At 39.3% G+C, this 15851-nt stretch overlaps 1 protein-coding gene across 1 annotated transcript in view; it reads left to right on the top strand.

The window, feature by feature from the left end:
• Cep83 (centrosomal protein 83) overlaps positions 1 to 15851 on the top strand; it is a 116170-nt gene that overhangs the window by 1467 nt on the left and 98852 nt on the right. The gene's annotated exons all lie outside the window — the stretch shown is intronic.

Here is a 15851-nt window from a genome sequence, read left to right as displayed (position 1 = left end):
TCCACCTTAGCCTCCTGAGTTCTGGGGCCGAATGAAGACGAGGACATAACTGCTTCAAAGTATGGTTGAGGAGAAGTATCATTGTAGATATGAGGGAGAGAACAGCCAGAGGCGTCAAAGAAGGGTCCAGAGTAAACATGGCCAGTGCAGCAGACCCCGCCATGAGAAGGGAGAGCGAGAGGAAAGGGGTCCTGGAGTCGAGAGCAGAGCAAGAGATTGGGTAATCATGGGCCAGGGAAGCTGGGGGAAGGAATGAAGGTCATGAGCTGGAGAGGTTTAGGGTAGAGGGTGGGATTTGCCAGCCAGGATGACTGAACCAGGTTCTTGCTAGTAGGAACTGAGGGAGCTTAGAGGCTGGCATAGACCTTGTTATGCTAATGGGTACGACAGGCATGGGTACCATGCTTGTTCCATGTAATGGAACAGCCATATGCCTCCCCTCTTTTGCCAGAGATAAGAAGATTGGCCTCCTGGGCAGTGGTGGTGCACGCCTTTGATCCCCAGCACTTGGGAGGCAGAGGCAGGAGGATCTTTGTGAGTTTGAGGCCAGCCTGGTCTACAGACTAGTTTCACATAAATGCCAGAGTTTGGGAAAAGGAATTTCTTAGGACCTAACAGGGACTTCAGACCTGAATGGTGGGCTTAAATGATCTTTTTGTTGTTGTTTCTATATTGTTTTTCTTTGTTGTTTTAAATTGAAGCAGGGTTTTATCCTTTAGCTGAGGCTGATCTGGAACTCACTCTATATCTCTCATTAACTTCAAACACCTGGCATATCCTTTTGGCTCAGTCTCCCCAGTGTTGGGACTGCATGGATGAGCCACCATGCCTATAAACTGACAGATGATGTCTTTAAATTCAAACTATTAGTTTGATAGTTTGAATGTAATTGCCCCCATAAGCGTGTAGGGGGTGTGGCTCTGTTGGAGTAGGCATGGCCTTGGTGGAAGTGTGTTGCTGTGGGGGCGGGCTTTGTGGTTTCCTTTTCTCAAGCTTTGCTAAGGGTGACAGTCAGTCCACTTCCTGTTGCCTGCAAGATGTGGGACACTCAGCTCCTTCTCTAGCACAGTGTCTGCTTGCACACCGCCAAGTCCCACCATGATGATAATGGACAGAAACTCTGAAGTGTACGCCACCCCAATTAAATGTTTTCCTTTATAAGAGTTGCTGTGGTCATGGTGTCTCTTCACAGCAGTAGAAACTCTAAGACAATTAACGATAGGAATTGGAACCTCAGGATTATATACCCTTACTAAAATCTGTGTAGACTTCATTATAGTTGTCTTTTCCTGTGTCCTTCAAATGCTGATGTTGAAGTAATGAGCCATTGAGGAACTAGGCAAGATAAAAAAAAATAAAAAATGATTCATATTGTGTGATAAATACCTTAGTGTTGGGACTGTCCTAATTCAAGAAGTGTAGAAGAATAAATTCCTAAGAGAAAGATTAGTGATTTGTCATATATAATGTATTAGACCCAGTATGTACTTCTCTTACATTGTTCAGTCTATGTCTACTCTGGGAATATATTTGTAGAAGAAATGTCCTAATGGGACTGGAGAGATGGCTTAGCATGTAAGAGCAGTCTTAACTGCTCTTCCAGAGGACCCGGGTTCAATTTCCAGCACCCACATGGCAGCTTACAACTGTCTGCAGCTCCAATTCCAGGGGATCTGACACCAATGCACATTAAAAAAAAATGTCCTACCAACTGAATTCAGAATATACTCACGTCTTGCTGTGTGTGTTTGCATACATGTGGAGGCCAGCTAGAATTCACTGGTGCTGGAGTTATTTTCAGTGGTGAGCCCACCTATGTAGGTGCTGAGATCTCTGGTCCTCTGCAAGAGCAGCACACCCTCTTTAACTGCTGAGCCATTTCTCCAGGTCCTCCACACCACAGCTGAGTTCTTGACTCAAAATGACTTCTTCAGAATTGTTTGTCCTTGGCTTTCTGAGCTCATACTCATTATGGAAAAGGCTTCTTATCCAAACTTGTTTTCCTCCATTGTCCCTTAAACCTGCTTTCTGCTTCCAGTATCAGTCTTCTTTTCCTTTTACCTTGCCCCAGTTTCTTTCTTTAAAATAAAAATTTAAATTACACCTTTTCTTTAAGGTTCAATTTCACTGTGACATTTGAAATTCTATAGTATGTGTTTGTGAATCCTATTTATTTGATACTTGGACTTTGTGATATCTTTTTTTATTAATTTATAAAAGTTTCCACTTCCGTCCCTGCTCCCAATACCTTCCCATTCCCCCTACTCCCTCTCCTCCTCCCTCTCCAGCCCTAAGAGCAGTCAGTGTTTCCTGCCCTGTGGGAAGTTCAAGTTCCTCCCCCCCTCCCTCCAGGTTTAGGAAGGTGAGCATCCAAACTGACTAGGATCCCAAAAATCCAGAACGTGCAGAGGAAACAAGTCCCAGTGCCATTATCAATGGCTTCTCAGACAGTCCCCGTGCCAGCCACATTCAGAGAATCCGGCCACATTCAGAGAATCCGGTTTGATCACGTGCTCATTCAGTCCCAGTACAGCTGGCCTTGGTGAGCTCTCATTAGATCAGTCCCCTTGTATCAGTGGGTGAACACACTCCTCACAGTCCTGCCTTTCTTGTTCATGTTCTCCCTCCTTCTGCTCCTCATTTGGACCAGTGCTCCAATGTGGGTCTCTGTCTCAATCTCCATTCATCATCGGGTGAAGATTCCCTCTGATCCTGCCTTTCTTGCTCACGTTCTCCCTCCTTCTGCTTCTCATTTGGACCTAGGGAGTTAAGTCCAGTGTTCCAATGTGTCTCTGTCTCTATCTCCATCCATCGCCAGATGAAGGTTCTATGGTGATATGCAAAATATTCATCAGTATGGTTATGGGCCAAAGCCAGTTCAGGCACCCTCTCCTCTGCTGTCCAGGGAACAATCTGGGGATCTCTCCTTGGACCTGGGAACCCCTCTAGAATCAAGTTTCTTGTAAACCCTAAAATGGCTCCCTTAGTTGAGATATATACTTCGCTGCTCCCATATCCATCCTTCCTCCCTCCCCCCATCCCAATCCCCCAAGCTTTCCCCAATCCTCCTCTAATCCCTTCTCTCTAACCCTCTCCCCTTCCATCCACTCCCGCCCCCGTGCACCCAATGTTGCCTGGCACTCTTGTCTACTTCCAATATCCAGGAGGATAACTACATGATTTTCTTCAGGTTCACCTTCTTATTTAGCTTCTCTAGGATCACTAATAATAGGCGCAAAGACCTTTAATTATGGCTAGAATCCACTTACGAGTGAGTACATACCGTATTCCTCTTTTTGGGTCTGAGTTACCTCACTCGGTAAAGTGTTTTCTATTTCCATCCATTTGCATGAACAATTCAAGATGCCATTGTTTTTTACAGCTGAGTAAAACTCTAATGTATATATGTTCCACACCTTCTTTAACCATTCTTCTATTGAGGGGCACCTAGGTTGTTTCTAGGTTCTAGCTATTACAAATAGTGCTGCTATGAACATAGTTGAACAAATGCTTTTGTGGTATGATAGGGCATCTCTTGGGTATATTCCCAAGAGTGGAATTGCTGGGTCCTGAGGGAGGTTGACTCCCAGTTTCCTGAGAAATCGCCACACTGATTTCCACAGTGGCTGCACAAGTTTGCATTCCCACCAACAATGGATGAGTATTCCCCTCACTCCACATCCTCTCCAGCATAGGTTATCATTGGTGTTTTTGAGTTTAGCTATTCTGACAGGTGTAAAATGGGATCTCATAGTTGTTTTGATTTGCATTTCCCTGATCGCTAAGGATGTTGAGCATGACCTTAAGTGTCTTTTGGCCATTCGAAGTTCTTCTGTTGTGAATTCTCTGTTCAGTTCAGTACCCCATTTTTTAATTGAGTTAATTAGAGTTTTAGTGTCTAGTTTCTTGAGTTCTTTGTATATTTTGGAGATCAGACCTTTGTCTGATGAGGAGTTGGTGAAGATCTTCTCCCAGTCGGAAGGTAGCCTTTTTGTCTTACTGACAGTGTCCTTTGCTTTATAGAAGCTTCTCAGTTTCAGGAGGTCCCATTTATTCATTGATTCTCTTATTGTCTGTGCTACTGGGGTTCTACCTAGGAAGTGGTCTCCTGTACCTATGTCTTGTAAACTACTTCCCACTTTCTCTTCTATCAGGTTCAAAGTGGTCAGGTTAATGTTGAGGTCTTTAATCCATTTGGACTTGATTTTTGTGCATGGTGATAGATATGGATCTACTTTCATTCTTCTACAGGTTGACATCCAGTTATGCCAGCACCATTTGTTAAAGATGCTTTCCTTCTTCCATTGCATACCTTTAGCTCTCTTGTCAAAAATCAAGTGTTCATAGGTTTGTGGGTTAATGTCCGGGTCGTTCGATTCCATAGGTCAACTTCTCTGTTCTTATGCCAATACCAATCTGTTTTCATTACTGTAGCTCTGTAATCGAGTTTGAAGTCAGGGATGGTAATGCCTCCAGAAGTTCTTTTATTATATAAGATTGTTTTGGCTATCCTGGGTTTTTTGTTTTTCCATATAAAGTTGATTATTGTTCTCTCAAGGTCTGTGAAGAATTTTGATGGGATTTTGATGGGGATTGCATTGAATCTATAGATTGCTTTTGGTAGAATTGCCATTTTAACTGTGTTGATTCTCCCAATCCAAGACCAGGGGAGATCTTTCCATTTTCTGGTATCCTCTTCAATTTCTTTCTTTAAAGACTTAAAGTTCTTGTCAAATAGGTCTTTCACTTCCTTGGTTAGAGTTATCCCAAGATACTTTATACTATTTGTGGCTATCGTGAAAGGTGAAGATTCTCTGATTTCCGTCCCTGCTTCTTTATCTTTGTGTATAGGAGGGCAACTGATTTTTTGGAGTTGATCTTGTACCCTGCCACATTACTAAAGGTGTTTATCAGCTGTAGGAGTTCTTTGGTAGAGTTTTTGGGGTCACTTATGTACACTATCATATCATCTGCAAATAACGAGAGTTTAACTTCTTCCTTTCCAATCGAATCTCCTTGATCCCCTTATGTTGTCGTATTGCTATTGCTAGAACTTCAAGCACTATATTGAAGAGATATGGGGAGAGTGGACAGCCTTGTCGTGTTCCTGATTTCAATGGAATGGCTTTGAGTTTTTCTCCATTCAATTTGATGTTAGCTGTCGGCTTGCTGTAAATAGCTTTTATTATATTTAGGTATGATCCTTGTATCCCCAATCTCTTCAACACCTTTATCATAAAGGGATGTTGAATTTTGTCAAATGCTTTTTCAGCATCTAATGAAATGATCATATGGTTTTTTTCTTTCAGTTTATTTATGTGATGGATTTACATTGATAAATTTGCGTATGTTGAACCAGCCCTGCATCTCTGGGATGAAGCCTACTTGATCATAATGGATAATTTTTCTAATGTGTTCTTGGATTCGGTTTGCCAGGATTTTGTTGAGAATTTTTGCGTCGATGTTCATGAGTGAGATTGGCCTGTAATTCTCTTTCTTGGTTGTGTCTTTATGTGGTTTTGGTATCAGGGTAACTGTAGCTTCATAAAAAAAATTTGGCAATAACTCTTCTGTTTCTATATTGTGAAATACATTAAGGAGTATAGGTATTAGCACTTCTTGGAAGTTTTGGTAGAATTCTGCATTGAAACCATCTTTTTTTGGTTGGGAGGTTTTTGATAACAGCTTCTAATTCTTCGCGACTAACAGGTCTATTTAGATTGTTCACCTGGTCTTGATTTAACTTTGGTAAATGGTACTTATCTAAAAACCAGTCCATTTCTTGTACATTTTCCAACTTTGTGACATATAAGCTTTCGTAGTAAGATCGAATGATTCTCTGAATTTCCTCTGGGTCTGTGGTTATGTCCCCCTTTTCATTTCTGATCTTATTAATTTGAGTGTTCTCTCTCTGCCGTTTGATTAGTTTAGCTAGGGGTTTTCAATCTTGTTGATTTTCTCCAAGAACCAACTTTTTGTTTCGTTGATTCTTTGGATTGTCACTGCAGGGTGACCAGGGAGTCAAGGGGGTTGAGGAAAGTCTGAATTCCTCCTTACAGGGCTTCTGCTGCGGGCCAGGAGCAAACTCACCCCTCCTCCAGTGGATGTCTGCTGGAAGATCTGTGTCCCTTGCTGGCTAGGAATGTTGCTGAGCTGACACAGGGCCCACCTGTCCTCAGGCAGGCTATCAAAACACAGAAACTGCCTCCCGCCGGGTTGCGCCCACAGCCCAGGCCCCAGCACGCAAGGCAGCTGAGCTGGGGAGATCCCTCCTCTAATGGATTCCTGCCCCTTGCTGGCCAGGAATGTCGCTCGATTTTATATTTTTTCCTTCTTGACTCGATTAATCTCTTTATGAGCATATTCTTTGTTTTTTTTCTAAACAGAAGTTGTTGATGTTCTTGAATGACAAATGCTCATTTGTACCCCCGATCCTTCCTATAATATAAGTCAGAATATGTTTGAAAAATGTAGGAAAGGCAGTTGTAAACCATAAGATTGGAGATTAAAGAATGGGGGATCACTGGAATCAGAAGCCAAGATTTTGTTCCTAGAAAGTGTGAATGAATATTTGAGAATTTCCCATGACATTAGCATCACTAAGAACTCCCTGAAGAATTCTGGCTCCACTCTCACATGTGCTTGGTGAGTAGGATCAATTTCCTGGTTGTTCTTTAGAAGAACCTTAGTTTTAAAATGTAAACCCTTCAGTCTTCTTCCTTTCTTCCTCTTGCATCCTCCTGTTCTGTCTCCATCTCATTCCACGCCTTTCCATCCTACTTTTTCCTCAGTAAACATTTAATTGATGACACTATATCAGTATTTTAATGTGCTTCTCAGAAATTAGCAATCCTCTGAAGTTCATTGCATGTCTATTTTATGTCAGGACTACCCTTTCTGGATAGTGGGAAGATCAAGTCTAGTACTATTTCTTTTGTGTTTAAACAATATTCTAGGAGGCGAAAAGTCATGGGTGCTAGAAAATGGTCACTTATTGCCTTTTGTGTTAGGAATATTCTTAAGACGAGCCTCTCTGCCGATGCAAATAATTCCATTCAGACCAAATCAGACCAAATAAAAGATGCCATGTTTAATGCAGTACTCCTGGGTGGTCCCAGAAAGTATGGCAGGGGGAAGAGAGCAGGGGAGACCTGTGTTCCTTTTCTGGGCAGCAGCCTAAATAGCCTGTGGGAGTAGTCCTGACCCTTTCTGGGGAGGGGTCACTGCTTGGTGGGCTTTTCCTGAGGTGGAGTCTGGACCAAGGCGACTCCCAGTGTAGGAGGCTTGAAATGGAGCTTCCTGCCCTAGTCCTGCTCCATTGGCACTCATGAAAGCCAGGGGCTGGGCTCTCACTTTTGACCAAACATTCTGTATGTTATGATTTTAAAGTAGTTAAATAATTAAAATTTAGGACTAGGAGGAACCTAAAATCTGATCTTTCCTTTTTGGAAAATGCTTGTCATTGTCAAAATATGTCTTTAAAATTTTAGGTAATTTTAATAAGCTTATCCTAAATCCATACCTGATATTTATAGCTAAGAGTGACTATAGGTGAAAGTATAAAGAGATGAGGTTGGGTACTGGAATATTTTCGTAAATGTTGGCTTACATTTTAAGTGAGCTTGCCAGCCTAGTTCTAAGCCGTTGCCCAGTAACATGGGTGCAGTAAAACATAGCAACCACTGAAAGCTGTAGGGATTTCCAGGGTGCAGTCCTATCTCTAGTGTTCACCTTTATCTTTCTCATCTACATCACATTTTATTTTAATGCAGGAACAGTATTGGAGAGCAAAAAGTATGTGACGTTGAGTATGTTTTTCAGGGTGCTGACATAACTTCTTGTATGATATTTCACAGAGATGTACTATAAAGGTTTTGAATAATAGTGTATATAAAGGATATTGAAGAGACTGGATCAACCAGAAATCTGTAGAAAGACTATTAAGTAATTATTAATATCAGCCTTCTTTACAGCTAGGATGTATTACTAGCTAAAACTGGAGTGGAGTTGGACTGTGTTTTTCTTGTGACTTCTGAAGGTACATGGAAACCTTAACAAGTAAACATAATTTCTTAGCTCTGTGATGGTGTGAGAGGAGAAGCAGAGGCTCAGGAGACCAGCCTGAGTGAATGTGTTGTCAGCTTGACAAGAACTAGGGTCATCTGGAAGGAGGCAACCTCAGTTGAGGGATTGCCTACATCAGTTTGACCTGTAGGCAAGCCTGGTTAGTGATTAATATGGGTGGCCCAGTCTCATGTGGGCAGTGCCTCCTGTGGGCAGGTGGTCCTGGAATGTATATGAGAAAAAGCCAGGAGAAGCAAGTCAGTAGGGAGTGTTCCAGCATGTTCTCAGCTTTGGTTCCTGCCTTGAGTTTTTGCTGTCTTCCTTAGTTATAATTTGCTGTTATCTGGAAGTATAAACTGAAAAACCAGCTGGAAGGTGGCTCTCCCCTCTAATCCCAACACAGGAGGCAGAGGCAGGTAGATCTCTATGAATTTGAGGCCATATTGGTCTGCATACTGAGTTTCTGGTCAGTGAAAGCTTTATAACAAGGCTCTCTCAGAAACAATAAAACAAAACAACAACAGCAACAAAAAACCCAAATTTCCTAAGTTATTTTACTTAATGTTTCATAACAGCAATAGAAACTAAACTAAAATAGTTGGTCACTTAACCTTTCTTAGTCTGTTTTCTCATTTGAAAATAAGTCCTTGGAAGTTTCTTCCAGAAATGACCCCAAGTTGTGGTTTGCAGGGACTTAAAAGGCAAACCCCACGATTTACCTCATTTCCCATAAGGTCCAGTAAGGGGCAAGCATACATCTGATGTATTTCCTGCCTTCAAACCTCCTTCAATACTGTCAATCAGAGGCAAGTAAATGTATGTACATCCTGATGTATTTCCTTCCTACATACCTCCTGCCCAGGTGCGATCAAGCACATTGTACGTAGTTGAGTCAAACAAACTTGTTTAGGGGAGTGAAAACAGGTGACTTGTTATCTCCCATAAACTGTAGCCTCCAGCACTTTAGGAACTGTCTGTCCTTGGGCAAGAGGCTTACAGGTTTAAGGCATTTTTTGTTTCACACAATTTCTTAGGCACAGTGATCAAAACTTAAAACACTGGCTCTCACACCAGCACTGTTCTAGACACTGGAGAATAAGAGTGTGATGTATTAATATACCTTACTGTCTACAGTCTTAAACATCATATTGTCTGCTGGGGAAATTAAGTAACTTGTGATTTAATGCAGTAAATGTCATAAGAATAAATGTGAATATATTTTGGAGCATGTAAGAAAGACATCTGACCTAGATCTAAAAGTCAAACACAGTAATTTCATTAATTATGGTTTGAGGGTAAATACAGACATATTCAGCTTAGACTGGAGGGCATTGAGTCAGGGAGTAGGATGGAGGAAAAGTTTCTGGGTGAGACAGAAATAGGAGTCATTAGCAATAGTGGTAGTAAAGATTCCGAATATAACTGATAGGGAAATGTGTGGGATCAGAGAAGGCTAAACAGCTGTGTGCAGTGTGTAGATGGAGACTAAGGTCTCGGAAGTCAGAGTGTATATCACGTGTATTTACTGATGAAATTGTTACTCAGGAAATGTTGGCACTGTAGCACTATCTGTAAACCTGTCTCTGGAAAGTTGTCTTCCATAGAGATCTGAACTTGCTAATGAGGACAATTAAGCCTTTGGTTTGTGCTGTGGAATAATCCATCTGTACACTGTGAATATATGTTGCTATGATTAGTTTAATAAAGAAGCTGACTGGCCAATAGCTGAACGGGATAAAGTTAGGTGGGAAAGCCGCACTGAGAATGATGGGATGGGGAAGACCAGAGTCAGAGAACTCACCAGAAGACACAGAGTAGCAAGATGGGCATGCCGTACTGAGAAAAGGTACCAAGACACATGGCAAAGCATAGATAAGAAATAAGGGCTAATTTAAATTCAGAGTTAACTAGTAACAAGCCTGAGTTACTGACTGAACATTTGTAATTAATACAAGCCTCAGTGTGTTAATTTGGAAGTGACTCCCGGACAGGGAAAACTCTACCTTCAGGTTAGCAATAAAACAGGGATGAGTTCGGAGCCTGAATTCTGAAGTCAAAGACTAAAATCTTGGCTATGTAAATTTCACCAGCTACTTAACTCTTCAGATCAGTTACTTATGTTTATTTTTATCATTACTGTTTTTATGTGGGCAGTGATACTTTCCTGAACAGTTGTTTGGTATCAAAGAAGGCAAATTGTAATGCCTGACTCAGTCATAGTGTCCATTAATGCTATACTGTATTTCATCCGTCCTAATGTTAGAAATTCTTGTGAGATACGTTACCCTTCTATTTTCTCCCTCTGTATACTTCTAATCTTCATCTTTCAAGAATGGTCAGGTGTCAGGGAGGTGACTCAGCAGCTAAGAGCATGTGCTGCTCTTGCAGAGGACCTGGTTTGATTCCCAGCACCCACACAGTGCGCACAACCATCCATTACTCCAGTCCAGGGGTCTGATGTCCTCTTCAGACCTCCAGGACACTGAGCATGCACATGCTAGATACATACATGCATCTTGCATTTAATAAAATATATAAATTTAATAAAAACTGATCAGAATTCCTACCTTTTCTACATGGATGATATTCTACATTTCTATACATTTTTTATAATGAACATGTTGAGTGTCCCTTTTGAAAAATTATGTATTACTAAATATATACAAAAATACTAGATATTGTAAAAATTCTTTATATGTTTTGGACATTAAGAAATTAGAGATGATTTTTTGTAGCATGATTTCCTGTTTTCTCTAGTGTGTTTTGAAGTGCAAAAGTTCTTAATGAGATCTAGTTGATTTCTGTATGTTCATGTGTACTATTCTTTGTTATTATATAGGTGTTTCTTTCTTCCTGTGTAGACTTTCTTTTATTTCTTTCATTTATATCTGGGATCTATATTGAAATACTTGTATGTACTTATAACATTAGGGTCCAGACTTCTTTTCACAATGTGACTTAATGTGATTTTTCTAGCATCATTTGTTCAGATACTGTTTTTTTTTGTTAAGTTGTTTGGACATCTTTGTAAAAGTCGCATTTGAATAAACAGCAATGTAGATACTTAAGCTTTGAATTCTGTTCATGCTTTCTGTTAATAATTGTGTGTTTATCCTTACTCTAATACCACATTACCTAGGGTATTTCATGTTCTCCTCATTAATACAGAAAATTTAGAGTTCACTCTGCAGTTCCATTAGGAAAAAAAAGTCTGAGATTTGAAAGGATTTGGGGTTAAAATTACTAATTTAAGAAAATTGAATCTTTGAATCTATCAACATATAATGTGTGCATGAGTAATTAGAATTTTGATTTCTCTTAGCATTTTTTCAGATTTAAGTGTAAATACCTCTTGTGTTTGTTATGGTATCCCCTTCCTCCCTCGCTTTCCCTCCTATCCTTTCTGTTTTGAGATAGTTTCTCTCTCAGAAAGCCCTGGCTGTCTTGGAACACTCCATAGACCAGTGGTTCTCAACCCTTTTGGGGTTGAACGATTTTTTTCCCTGATTGCCCAAGACCGTTGGGAATAACAAATATTTTCATTATGATCCATATCAGTAACAAAACTATAGTTATGAAGTAGCAACGAATATGATTTTACGTTGGGGTCACCACAACATGAGGAATTATATTAAAGGGTCGCAGGAATAGGAAGGTTGAGAATCACTGCCATAGACTTGTTGGCCTTGAACCCAAAGAGATCCACCTGCTCTGCCTGCCTCCTGAATATTTGGGATTAAAGACATGCAACACTATACCCAGCCCATATATTTTTATATTATATATTTTCCTAAGGAAATTTGTAATTGTTGATGCTCTTGTGAAAGTTTTCTTAATTTGATATTCACATCATTCATAGCTAGTATATAAAAATATAGTCAACTCTTGCATATTGTTTCCATATAGATGACCGTGTCTCTGAATAAAAGAATTATGCCTTTCTTTCTAGTCTGTTATTCATTCATTCGTACTTACCTAAACTCATAGTATAGATTCTTCAATAAGATACCGCATAGAAATGTTGATAGTGCGTTGTGTTCTTTTTTTTTTGAAGATTTATGTTTATGTGCATTTGTGTTTTGCCTGTGTTTACATCTGTGTGAAAGAGACAAGGTCCCCTGGAACTGGAGTTACTCTTTTGAGCTGCCTTGTGAGCTCTGGGAATCAAACTCAGGTCCTCTGGAAAAATAGCCAATGCTCTCAACCCCTGAGCTATCTCTCCAGCTCTGTTGTTTGTGTTCTTAGGGTGAAAGCATGCACATTTTCACTATCAAGTGTAATGTAAGTACTTCATCAGATTGAAGAAGTTCCTTTCTTGTTCCTAGTTTAAGTTGTTTTAACCTATAATTTGTGTGTGTGCACACACATGGATGTCTATGTGGAGAGCAGAGGTTGATAACTGATATCTTCCTAGTAGCTCTCTACCATATTTTCTGACGTAAGGTCTTTTACTGAACATGGAGTTTACTAATTTGGCCAGACTGGCCATCTGACAAGTTCCAGGTATCTGCCTTCTCCACTTTGGATTACAGGTGTTCATCATGTGTCTGACTTTTTTTTGTGGGTGCTGAGGATCTGATCTCAGGTCTTCATGCTTTCATGGCAAGCACTTTACTGAATGAGCTATCTCCTCAGCCCAGACTGTTCCCTATCTTAAGCTTGTTTTATGACTCAGTATATGAACATCCTGGAGAATGTTCCTGTGAGTTCACGAAGAATGTATATTGAGCTAAGTGTGGTAACACACACCAGTAGTCCCAGCACTTAGGAATCTGAGATGAGAGGATCTCGAATAGAAGACCACCCTGGGCTGTATAAGGAGTTCTAGAGGACTATGCTGGACTATGTAATGGGTTCTAGAAGACTGCCCTGAGCTATATAATGAGTTCTAAGCTCTCCTGTATTAAGTAGTGAGATCCTGTCTTAAATTTTTTTTGCATATTTTGTAGTCTTCAGGTGCAATGTCTGTCAGTTATAATCATGGTAATAATGTCAGTCAACTCTACACTCTTAAGTAATTTTTGTCTTGTTATTCATTTTCAGTCTTCTCTAGTTAATTGTCTCCCCCTTCTTATATGTCCGAGGTCTGTTAGACACATAAACACTTGTCACATTTATGTACCAGTCCTTTTGTCTTTGTTAAATATGATTAGTATAGAATATAATTAGTATTAGTAATATTCCTTGTCTTACATTCTGTTTTGTCCTCTATAGCTATTCTAGCTTTCTTATGATTGCTATTTGTATGACTTAAATTTTTTTGTCCCATTTCTTTTAATCTGCTTATGTCTTTGAATCAAAGAAATGTTTTGTAAGGAACATGTAGTTGTAGAAAAAGTGAGCCAGCTTAGCATTCTCTGTTCTTAGAATGAAGTTGATTAGTTCATTAATATTTAGTACAGTTGTTGATATTGTGGATTTATGCCATTTTCCCAAGGTTTCTAATCTTATTTTCTTTCAGTAACTACTGTAGGATATTTTGATCTCATTGTGATAATCCAGACCGTCGATGTTTAATTTGAATCAGAGGATGGAACTATCTTCTAGCTGGACAGAATTAGCCATAGAAAAGCCAGCAATTTGGATAGAGAAGACAGGAAGGAAAGGGTGAGATGGGTGTTTGAGCTTCTTTTGGTTCTGGGATGAGGAAGAGACATGTCTCTTGCAGTGTTTCCAGCCATAAACAAGATCTGCTTGTTGCTTGTCAGCTTCTCTGAGCTAGCAGGTTTTCACCCCAGCCTTTGGCTCCTGAGTCTTATCAATAAATAGAATGATAGCGACTTAATTTAGACCTACATGTTGTGGCCTTGGCTCTGCTGAGGGAGTAGAAGCCCTGCCTGAGTGATCATAGCAGTACTGGTCTTTGGGTTATTTTAATTATAGCAGACGATAATTAAAATATTAGGTTCATGTGCATCCACTAAGTGGCTAGAAAAACATTAAATAACTTTAAAATATTGATTAGTGTACCTTTCAAATTCTGTTGATTTTTTTTTACTGTATTTTATAATAGTTTTTCTAGAAGTTAGAATGTGCATTTTAATTTATAGCAGTCTCTTGCAGAATAACACTAAATTCTACTAAAGTACAGAACTTCTCTCCAATATAGCTCTTTTTCCTTTCCCTTTTTGATACTGTTATTATCACGCATATATATTACAGTTATGCATAGTATAAGCCCAATAATATAGTATTATAGTAATTCCTTTATGTAGTTTTATGTCTTTATCTGAAATGATACTCTATACTATTGAACCTAGTCCTATTGATTTTTAAGCTTGGTTTCTTGTATCTGTATAGCTTTGTATTCAAACAAGAATCAGCATGATGTGTTCAAACTGACCCATGCGTGAACCTGTGCATGGTAAGGGTGAATTTAAATGCAGGGTATTTTCAAGTCTGTCCTGGCTTTACATTTCACTAGTCTTGATTGTCTTTCTGTGTTCCAGCTCTTTTAGATATGTGAGTGGTCTCTGTCCGCTTGGGTACTTGGTCTACATGTTAGCAGTTTTTGTTCTGTCTAGACTAGTGGACAATTACCAAGTCCCTGTATTTCTCTTAATTTCTCAACCTAGTTGGTTCTTTGCTTGCCCTAAAGAAACCACTAATCTGAGGTTTGGGAACTATTGTTGCTGTCTGCTTGTCGCAGAGATCTCCACTTGACAGCTGATAATGCACCAGGAAACAGATCACCTCCAAATGGTGCTGAAGTTGTTTTCACTGTTCAACTCTGTTGAGTTTCTTCTCTCACACATCGGTACGAGGAGATGGGAACAACCAATAGTAAGAATACCGTGGACTCAGGTTATTCTTATCCATACCCATTGTTTTCATGATTGAATAATCAGACTGTGTTGTAAGCCTTTGGTTGGGTTTCAGAGCACTGAAGTGACTGGGTTTGGGCTCTTTTTGTGAAAAGGATTTGTAGCTTTATTCCATTATGTTAGAAGTAAGAAAACTGTATGGCTTATGACTGAAACTGTTTTCTTCTCTGGAGGATAATACGTATTTTGTGCTTTTTATATTACTCATAATTCTTTGTATAATATTAGATATTAGTCGCTTCAACTATACTCGTTATTTTCTTGATTTTTCTTAAGTATCAATTGTTTGTGTTTCTTGGATTTGTTTCTTTTGCAGTTTTTTTAAAACTTAAAATATAGTTATATCATCTTTGCCCTTCTCTTCTCCCCCTCCAGTCCCTCCTGTGTACCCCCATGCTCCTTGTTCCCTCTTGAATTAATGATTTTTTCTTTGTTCTTGTTACAAGTTCCTTGGATTTTTATATAAATACAATAATATTTATTCTATTTTTATCTGAATGTGATTTTAGAGCATAATTATTTTGACATTTATACATTCCTTACTATTCCCGAGTGATATTCCATTATATAAATAATAACACAATTTGTTTCTCTATTCATCTTTGATGGATTTGTGTTAAAATCTCAGAGTTGTTGTAAATAGTGGTGTAAAATTTTTGTAGGGACACATACTTTCATTCCTTTAGTGTGAATATCTATAAATGTATTGGCAGGATTATATGTTAAGTATAGGGTCTCTGTGTTTGGGTATACATGTGGGTATGTGGTGAAACCAGAGGTCAACATTTGTCATTTCTTAAGAAGCTATTTTTTAAAGACAATTTTTAAATGTATTATTTTTTTTATTCATCTATTTATTTTACATCGTGGTCAAAGCCTCCCCCTAGAGACAGTTTTAAAAGTCAGTTTCTCTCATTGGTCTGGTGTTCATATAGGATTATACTGTGGTATTAGAGGTCAGAA

This window comes from Myodes glareolus, chromosome 26, assembly GCF_982192425.1.
Source record: "Myodes glareolus chromosome 26, mMyoGla1.1, whole genome shotgun sequence".
NCBI lineage: Eukaryota > Metazoa > Chordata > Mammalia > Rodentia > Cricetidae > Myodes > Myodes glareolus.
This window is presented reverse-complemented; position numbering and strand designations above follow the sequence as displayed.